This window comes from Cervus canadensis, chromosome 28, assembly GCF_019320065.1.
Source record: "Cervus canadensis isolate Bull #8, Minnesota chromosome 28, ASM1932006v1, whole genome shotgun sequence".
NCBI lineage: Eukaryota > Metazoa > Chordata > Mammalia > Artiodactyla > Cervidae > Cervus > Cervus canadensis.
The window spans coordinates 19,263,486-19,272,905 of NC_057413.1; the positions used below are offsets into that span (position 1 = coordinate 19,263,486).

Genomic DNA, 9,420 nt, shown 5'->3' on the forward strand with positions numbered 1-9,420 from the left:
AAGCATGCTCCCCATCTGAGTTTCTTGGTTGTAAAGTCACCTGCTGATTTGTTCTCCTGAGGGTGTTTTTTATTTTGGCTCATCTTGCGAACAGTTGTCTTCCAAGGGAGCTCCCTGTCTGGAGGTATCCCTGGGGCTGACTTAAGCTTTTGCCTGTGTTCAGCCCCTCTGAGATTCACAGGTTCCAAACCACATTTAAGTTATTAAGTAATTCAGACATACAAAAATATGAATTGCACAACGAGTTCCCATAGACCCTCTGTACACTTCCTTGAATACATCTCTCCATACTCACCCCACCTTGAATTTAGCATTTAACAATCCTGTGCATTTCTTTTTGTTTTTATTATGATACTTAACTCCAAACAATACATATATTTTAAATTTATTTACAATGTTAATTTCTGCTATACAGTGAAGTAATTCAGCTATACATACATATGTAGTACACACACACACACACACACTCCTTTTCATATTCTTTCTCATTAGATTTAATCACAGGATATTGAATATAGTTCCTGTGCTATACAATAGGACCTTTAGACAATGTATTATTTAGTGAGGTTTTCACATTACATATTATTTTTCTGTGATTTGCTTTTTTCCTTCACATTGTGAGATTAATCCACCCTGGTATGTTAGGCGTACTACTGCTGAATGTATATCTTGTATGACTATACGGCCATTTCCCTACTGGAGAACACTTGAGTTTCTTTTTTCTCCCCCCTTACAATTAGTAACATCAAGGATTCATGTACATTAATCTGTGTGACTGTGTTTAGGGTGTGTTACCAGAAGTGGAAACACTGTGTTGAAAAGAACACACCTCATTTTTAGTAGGTACACAGCACAAGTGAGGGAGCACACAGAGAAAAAAACAGTTTATTTAAGATTGAAGTAAAGCAGAAAGCAGCAGAGTTTCCCTGGTGACTCAGACTGGAATCTGCCCATAAGGGGAGAGATTCAGTGTCTGGGTTGGGAAGATCCCCTGGAGAAGGGAATGGCTACTCACTCCAGTATTCTTGCCTGGAGAATTCCATGGAGAGAGGAACCTGGTGGGCTAGTCTATGGAGTCGAAAAGTCAAGACATGACTCAGCAACATTTTCACTTTCAAGGTAGAAAGACAGATGGGTATCCTCTCTGAGGAGTACAGGAAAAATTAAGTACACATATAGGACAGTTTTGGGTCTTTGTTTACACTTGTCCAATTATCTTTTTTCACACCTGACCAGTCCCTAAGACCCTCCCCAAGATGTGTGCAGCTTTTTGCCAAGGTGGAGTCCACTGAAGAGGCCTGTGGAGGGATATCCAAGCTTATCATGGGGTGGCATCCCCTCCTTTTCTGACCCGCAAGGAAACTTCCTGAGAATGTGCAGACAGGAAAGTTTTCCTTGACCTCAGGAGTGATCATCTTAAGTCTTTATTTTAGCAGAACTCAGCTCAGCTTCTGCCACTAGCTTTGTTCTCAGAGTGTCTGGGTGAGAACAAAGCTTCAATTTTACTTCACTCAACGAACACCAGCTGTCCAGCCCAGGTGCCAATCTATCTCCTACCACAATACCTGTCTGTGACCTTAAGCAAATTATTTAATATCCCTGAGCATTCCTCTCTTTGCCTGCTAACCAGGGTAGATAAGTATCTACTTTGTAAGGTTTTAAGAACTCAGTGAAGTGAAACACAGTCTAGCACAGACAGAAGCACTAAATACATGAGAGCTGCTATCAGACCACCTGACCTGCCTCTTGAGAAACCTGTATACAGGTCAGGAATCAACAGTTCAGACTGGATATGGGACAACAGACTGGTTCCAAATAGGAAAAGGAGTACTTCAAGGCTGTATATTGTCACCTTGCTTATTTAACTTATATGCAAGAGTACATCATGAGAAACACTGGGCTGGAGGAAGCACAAGCTGGAATCAAGATTGCCAGGAGAAATATCAATAACCTCAGATATGCAGATGACACCACCCTTATGGCAGAAAGTGAAGAACTAAAGAGCCTCTTGATGAAAGTGAAAAAGGAGAGTGAAAAAGTTGGCTTAAAGCTCAACATTCAGAAAACTAAGATCATGGCATCTGGTCCCATCACTTCATGGTAAATAGGTGGGGAAACAGTGGAAACAGTGGCTGACTATATTTTTTGGGGCTCCAAAATCATTGCAGATGGTGATTGCAGCCATGAAATTGAAAGACGCTTACTCCTTGGAAGGAAAGTTATGACCAACCTAGACAACATATTAAAAAGCAGAGACACACACACACACAAAAAAAATAAAAAATAAAAAGCAGAGACATTACTTTGCCAACAAAGGTCTGTCTAGTCAAGGCTATGGTTTTTCCAGTGGTCATGTATGGATGTGAGAGTTGGACTATAAAGAAAGCTGAGCGCTGAAGAATTGATGCTTTTGAATTGTGGTGTTGTAGAAGACTCCTGAGAGTCCCTTGGACTGCAAGGAGATCCAACCAGTCCATCCTACAGATCAGTCCTGGGTGTTCACTGGAAGGACTGATGTTGAAGCTGCAACTCCAATACTTTGGCCACCTGATGCAACGAGCTGACTCATTTGAAAAGACCCTGATGCTGGAAAAGATTGAGGGTAGGAGGAAAAGGGGATGACAGAGGATGAGATGGTTGGATGGCATCACCAACTCAATGGACATGGGTTTGGGTGGACTTCGGGAGCTGGTGATGGACAGGGAGGCCTGGCGTGCTGCAGGTCACGACTGAATTGAACTGAAGATTACAAAGAACCCAAGGTCAGAGAATAACAATGGGAGCAGGTGACCTTGCCCTGTAGTAGTACCTAACAAGGCAATTTCAAGGAGGAAAAAAAACTGGCAGTGACTAAGGAAAATAGAAGTCGGAAAAAAATCTTTGCTGAGTGGGGACCAAGCTGTAAATGTTCCGTAGAAAAATGCAAAAGATGTGCAATTTTTAAAACATGAATTATTAGATACAGAAACTGGTACACTCCAGTTAGAATAGTGATGGTAGATATAGACAAACATGCAGTCTGAAGGAGACTGTCATTTGGAGTATAAGCCAGGACGAGGGTCCCCCGGTGGTCCAGTGGCTGAGACTCCACTCTTAATGCTGGGGACACAGGTTCAATCCCTGTGGTCAGGGAACTAGATCCCACATGCCACAACTAAACACCCTGGATGCTTCAACTAAGACCTGGCACAGCCAGTTAAGTAAACTAACATTAAAAAGTAAAGTGGGACAATTTGATGGAACATACACTATTACTTTTAAAAGCCCACATCCTTTGACTCTGAAACTTCAAATGGGTACAAACAGGGAATCAGACTGGTTTATAGCTTGAAAGAAACTCAAATGCCCCCTACCAAACAAATTTATAATACACTGTACATGCTAGTGGGGAATCACCTTTATGACAGTGACAAAAAGAAGCAAAGGGTACTTTTTCTCCCCTTTTTTAAACTGTGGTGAAATACACATAAAACTACCATGTTTACCATTAAAAAAATTTTATTGGGGTATAGTTGATTTACAATGTGAGTTTCAGGTACACAGTAAACTGAGTCAGTTATACATACAAACACTTTGGGATCCTCTTCTCTTATAGGCTATTACAGAGGACTGCATTTCCTGTGCTATACAGGTCTTTATTAGTTATCTATTTTATACTTAGTGGTGTGTATGTATCAATTCCAATCTTCCAATTTATCCCTCCCCAAATCTTTACCACTTTTAGGCATACAGTTCAGTGGTAATAACAATGTTCATAACATTGAGCAATTATCACCACCATCCATCCCCATGAACTCTTTCATCTTGTAAAACTGAAACAATACCCATTAAGTATTTCTTCACTTCCTCATTCCCAGCTCCTGACAACCACCAGGAGTATTATTCTTCTAAAAATATATCCAGACAACCTATGTTTTCACCAATTCATCAAGAAGAAAACTGGATGATTGTGTTAATAGTATAATTAAAACCTCAAATATTAAAAATGATATGGTACTCCATCTAGAAATCCTCAACATTGGTGTCAATATGTGACAAACCTAATTTTAGTTTTTTGTAATGTACCTGGAAAGAGGTACAGCTAGATGTCAACTGTGATGCTCATTCACTTTCACATCCCTAAATCTTTCTGTACCCTCTTGCTTTTACTCAGACCCACCTATTTTTATTTGCTTTAAAACATTTTATTGCAATCTAATAAAGATCACCTAACTGATTTTGGTCCCCAAATTTCTAGGCAGCCCACCCCCTCTCCACTGGAGTTTGACAGCTGCTCACACAGGTTTACGCAGGAAACATGTGAAGTTTCAAGGATCTGACCAACACCAGGTAGGGGACATCCTCTGCATCAGCAAAATCCTAGAACTTCATAAAAGAAATACATATTAAAAACATGCAAAAAAAAATGCAAGTAGCTGGCATTAGAGCATCAATCTGTTATAGATACAAGGGACAGACTGGTATAAACTATCAGAGAGAACAGTGATTAGCCAAAAAGGACTTGCGGCAGTAATCACCTTCTAGTATATATAGATACCCAATTATTTATTACACCATATATCTGAAACTAATATAACTATATACCAATTTTACTTTTTAAAGAAAACTGCCACACAAGAAGGAAAGAAACAAGAGTGGATCAGGTGGTTTCAAAGATCCTCAGAGAACCATTCAGAGACTCTAGTCCAACCAGTTCATCACCACCACTCTGGAGCTGGCAGAAAAGCCAGGAAGAGACTTACCACAGTACCCAGGTAGAAGGCATCTTGCTCTCCACTTCTTGTCACAGCCTGTTGCTGAAGTGGCAGGAACCATCACCTGGACATCCCAGCCACTCCAAAAGTGCTTCTCCAAGAGAATTCCAAACTTTAGGCCTTCAGTCACCAGGCTAGCCTGGAATCTCTGTGAAGGGGTACTGCCCTGGCTGGGCTTCCAAAGCTCTCAGGCTAGAAAAAAGATGAAAGCAGGACAACCAATGAGAAAAACAAAACAGTCACAGCCTTCCCACCAGCTCTTTTCAAATATCCAAGTATCCAGTTCCCCCAAATGAGTCAGAAATTAATTTTGACATCAAGACCAGTATCAGAGACTCTAGTCTGAGAAATCATCATTCCCAATTTAGGGAGATCTGGATCAAGGAAAGCATTAGAACATTCAGAGATGATATCCCCAATATAAGGATTTATCAAATTACGAGTTCAGCTTTGTAAAGTTCAGGAGAGAAAGGCAGAAAACAAATTTAAACTGCAGAAATATCTCCATCAAGAAAGCACCTTATTTAAAAAAAAAAAAAAAAGAAAGCACCTTATGTAGAGTAACTCATACTAGGAAAAGGGGTGGAGGAAGCAGGTTTAGCAAGGTTGAGAAAAAAAAAGTTCGAAGAGTTAAAGAAAGATAACCTGTGAAGAGACAGATAGCAGCACAGCTAATACTTACCCCTCTTTTAAGAATAACACACCGGTGGACGTTTTAACTCCTGATGGAGAAATAAGACACAGGAATACGAGATCAGTAACAGTTCTTGAACAGTAACTTCTCGCCGCAACCAAATACCAAAGATCCCAGCACGGGGGGCGGGGCGCGGTGGAGGTGGTCAGCGCGCTGCGGTGATGGCGTCAGCGAGACACTCAGAATCACCTGGAGTCATCATCACCCCCATCCTTCCCCAGTGAAACCGCCAGCCACTCCAGCTCGCACAATCCACTCACCTCGTGGTTCCTCGGACCCTCCTTCGAGAATCAGGAGCCTGGAAAGAAAGCAGTTAGTCAGGAGAGTCCAGGGCGACTCCAGACGAGTCCCCCGTGCCCTGGGCTGGGTCAGTTCCAAGCAGTGGCGTCACAGAGATATCAGAAACTCTAGTCTGTATTAATAATTCATCCCGCTCAGCCCGAGACTGCGGTTCCCCCCCTCAACGTGTTCCCGAGGTACCTGCACGCCGGTAGCTGTGCAAAGACGGCGCAGGCTGCAGCCTCCCCCTGGTCTGGGGAAGGTTCCGCAGCAAGCGACAGGCCAACCGCCTGAGAACCATCCTTACTCTGCGCGAGTTCGTCGCACAAAGAGAATGGCACGGGCGGGGCCAGGGCTATTTATTGACGGCGGCGCGGCTTCGGGACCTGAAGGGCATGGCTGTCTTCTGAGATGCCTGTCTCGACCCGCAGAATGTTCCTCATCAGTCGTCCACATAAGACGAAAGCAATGTGAAAGAGAGGCCACGAGCGAATATTTCACATTCTTCTGGGCAAATATTCGGAGACGTTTTTGTGAATTTTTAAATACAAAGAACAGGTGACCTGACTGGCCAGGCCGGAGAAAGTCCCCAGCGCTGCCCAGTGGGCGTACACTTCCTGGATGGCCTCCTAGGAGGTCCAGTCCCAGCTTGTGTAACCCGAAGGCTTGTCTTTAGTTGTCACGTGTCCCAGCAAGGCATTGGTGTCACTCCAAGGGACTGTCATCCCGCTGTCTCTAGCCAGCGAAATCTGAATTCGCAACCCCCCTTCCAGCCCACAGACCTGTCAGGCACATTATTTCTGGTCCTTTTTTTATAAACAGCTTTCAGTTCAGTTCAGTCGCTCAGTCGTGTCCGACTCCTTGCGACCCCATGAACCGCAGCACGCCAGGCCTCCCAGTCCATCACCAGCTCCCGGAGTCCACCCAAACCCATGTCTATCGAGTCGATGATGCCATCCAACCATCTCATCCTCTGTCGTCCCCTTCTCCTGCCCTCAGTCTTTCCCAGCATCAGGGTCTTTTCCAATGAGTCAGCTCTTCGCATCAGGTGGCCAAAGTATTGGAGTTTCAGCTTCAACATCAGTCTTTCCAATGAACACCCAGGACTGATCTCTTTTAGGATGGACTGGTTGGATTAATTTTATCCAGACTGGTTAGATAATTTTATCTACGGCGGATGTGGGGGTGGGGTGGGGGGTGCTGGGGGGGTGAGTGGGCGGGGCAGCACAACCTGAAAGTTGTGAATTCTGTTTTATTCTGCAGGCAAAACTGAGGACCTTGAAATATGTACGCCATCATGTGTGAAATAGACAGCTAGTGGGAATTTGCCCTGTAACCCAGGGAGCTCAACCTGGTGCTCCCTGAGGACCTGGAGGGGTGGGATGAGAGTATGGGGGTGGGAGAGAGGTTCAAGAAGGAAAGGATATACGTATACTTACAGCAAACACAACATTGTAAAGCAATTATCTTCCAATTAAATGTTAAAAAAACAAAACAAACAAACAAAAAACACTGAAGACTTTAGCCCAGGTTGCAGCCTCTCAGCTCCAAAGAAGAAATGGAGGAGCCAGGCTATATAGGGTTTTTGCAACAAAGACCGTGTAGTCAGAACTTTGAAAAATTTACTGTAATTAAAGAAAATCAGACATCTCAAGTCAATGAATTTACTCTTTTTCTGTGTATGGGAAGATGCAAAAGTCTGGGCTTGTAGAAGTAATTCCTCAGCCATCTGGGGCTGGTATCCTGTGTTTCCCCAACTTTATTCTACAAGGGGTGAACCGTTGTAGGGGGTGGCTTCAGCCACAATTTTTTCCTCTTACACAACTGAAACTCTGTACTTGTGAACAGTTACTCCCCATTTCCCTCTTTTTCAAGTTTTTTTTTTTTCTTCTTCTTCATCCCACAAACCATTATTAGAGAACTCTCCCTGCGACTCCAAATCCTTCAGCCCTTATGTCCCCGGAGAGGGCTCTGCCCCTTGTCCTAGGAAGTGGCTCCACCTATGGGTGGCTCAAGGCATTTCAAAATGGGCTTAAAATACTCATCAGAGCGCTATGCAAAGGGACTGGGGTGAGCGTGTGTTACATAGGAGTTAGGCCTGGGGTGCCCTGAGAGAGAAGGGACCAATCCATCAGGGCAGCTGGGGTGCTCCGCCCCCAACCTGGGATAAGGGAACCAGTTAAGGGCCCTCTCCGGAGGGTCCCATGGGCCAACTGGGAGCCAGCTCTTGCTTCAAGGTAGACCATCCCAGAGGGAAAGGAGGAGAACCACCCACGGAGGCACTTCCTTAGTGATACTGCTGATAGCCTGGGGCTGCGGTGCCCTCCTTTGGGGGCAGTTGGTTGGGGTTCTCCAATAAGGGGAGTGCACTGTGGAACTGCTGGACAGTGTAGTGAGTGTGGAGGATGCCAACACACTGGATGAGGGCCTACAGAATGCCCACCCCTACCCCCCACCCCCCACCCCAAATCATTGCCGAGCCCACCATCACCAATGGGCCACTGTGGGCAGCTAGCACAGACCTGTCAGTGCTTCACTGGTAATAGAGTTCCAAAAATCTTCCTTGCCCCGCAGCCACACCAGACCCGTGGATGGTGGCAAACAGCAGCCCCACTCCTGCCCACACACCGCGAAGCTACCTCCAGTTTGAGGGGCTTTGCTCTTTAACAGCGTTGACACTGCCTTTCAATCAGTAAGGAATTCCTACAGGATCATTGTGGAAGCCCTTTATGGCCTGGAAGACTTCATTGCTGGTAAAACCCATAATGAAGGTTCCACCGAAATCATCCACAATTCTCCATGGGCAAGGCTCCTGAGCAAGGGTACTCCTCCATGGCTCATGTCTTTTTAAGTTCTGTGTACTTTGGCCAAGCCTCACTGCTTGCAGGATTTTACTTCCACCAGGGATCGAACCCAGGCCCTGGCAGTGAAAGCACTGAGTCCTAACCGCTGGAGGGCCAGGAAATGCCCTGATGTTGCTTTCTAATGAACTATTTCCCTAGTGAGGACTCATGAAATTAATTGACCCAGCTTCAGGAATTCTCTTTTTTGGCCCATTAAGCTGTTGGTGGTAATTTCCCTAAAGTTTAGCATTACTATTGCTGCCAGTGAATCAACATTTTAAGGCCTTTCCAGCTTTGATTCACAGCAGAATATCCCTTGCCACCAGCTGCTGCTCCTGGAAACACTGACACCTTCCTCTCCTCCCTCTCTCTTGTCCCCATACCTCTAAAAAATAATCAGGAATAGCCTCTGGTACAGTGGTTTTTCTCAACTTTGGCTGAAAACGTCGTGGTGGCTTTAATGCTATACAATGCATTGGCCTACTTCACAAGACTCTTGACTCTTATAGGGGTGGCCGGGGTGGGGGGTGCATATCAGTATTTCTTTAGCCTCCCAAATAATCTCCATGTATCACTACCTTTGCAAACCTTAACTCCAATGATTTGAAATTAAAAGATTTGAGGGACTTCCCTGGCGGTCCAGTGGTTAAGACTCCATGCTTCCACTGCATGGGGTGAGGGTTTAATCCCTGGTCAGGGAACTAAGATCCTGCATGTTCCTCTGAGCAACCAAAAATAAATAAGATGGGGGTTTACTTTTAAAGATTTATTCTATTACCTGGCAGGTTAAGTTTTTAAAAACTTAAGCAAGCCCCCAATTTCTGCTGCTGCAGCAGTTAAACTGCACATA

General features: G+C 44.6%; 1 long non-coding RNA gene, 2 other non-coding genes and 1 pseudogene across 3 annotated transcripts; all 4 read right to left on the bottom strand.

Moving 5' to 3' along the window:
* Window positions 1-3,480: 3,480 nt before the first annotated feature.
* Window positions 3,481-6,078, bottom strand: LOC122430143. The gene is made up of 5 exons (XR_006266242.1): window positions 5,929-6,078; window positions 5,709-5,746; window positions 5,437-5,476; window positions 4,743-4,946; window positions 3,481-4,365 (listed from the first exon to the last, which is right to left on the bottom strand). It is a non-coding gene; the product is annotated as an uncharacterized LOC122430143 (long non-coding RNA).
* Window positions 5,049-5,115, bottom strand: LOC122430211. Its single transcript, XR_006266289.1, has one exon. It is a non-coding gene; the product is annotated as a small nucleolar RNA SNORD52 (small nucleolar RNA).
* On the bottom strand, window positions 5,592-5,654 carry LOC122430212. Its single transcript, XR_006266290.1, has one exon. It is a non-coding gene; the product is annotated as a small nucleolar RNA SNORD48 (small nucleolar RNA).
* Window positions 6,079-7,813: 1,735 nt separating the features above from the next.
* On the bottom strand, window positions 7,814-8,951 carry LOC122429228 (annotated as a pseudogene).
* Window positions 8,952-9,420: the final 469 nt, after the last annotated feature.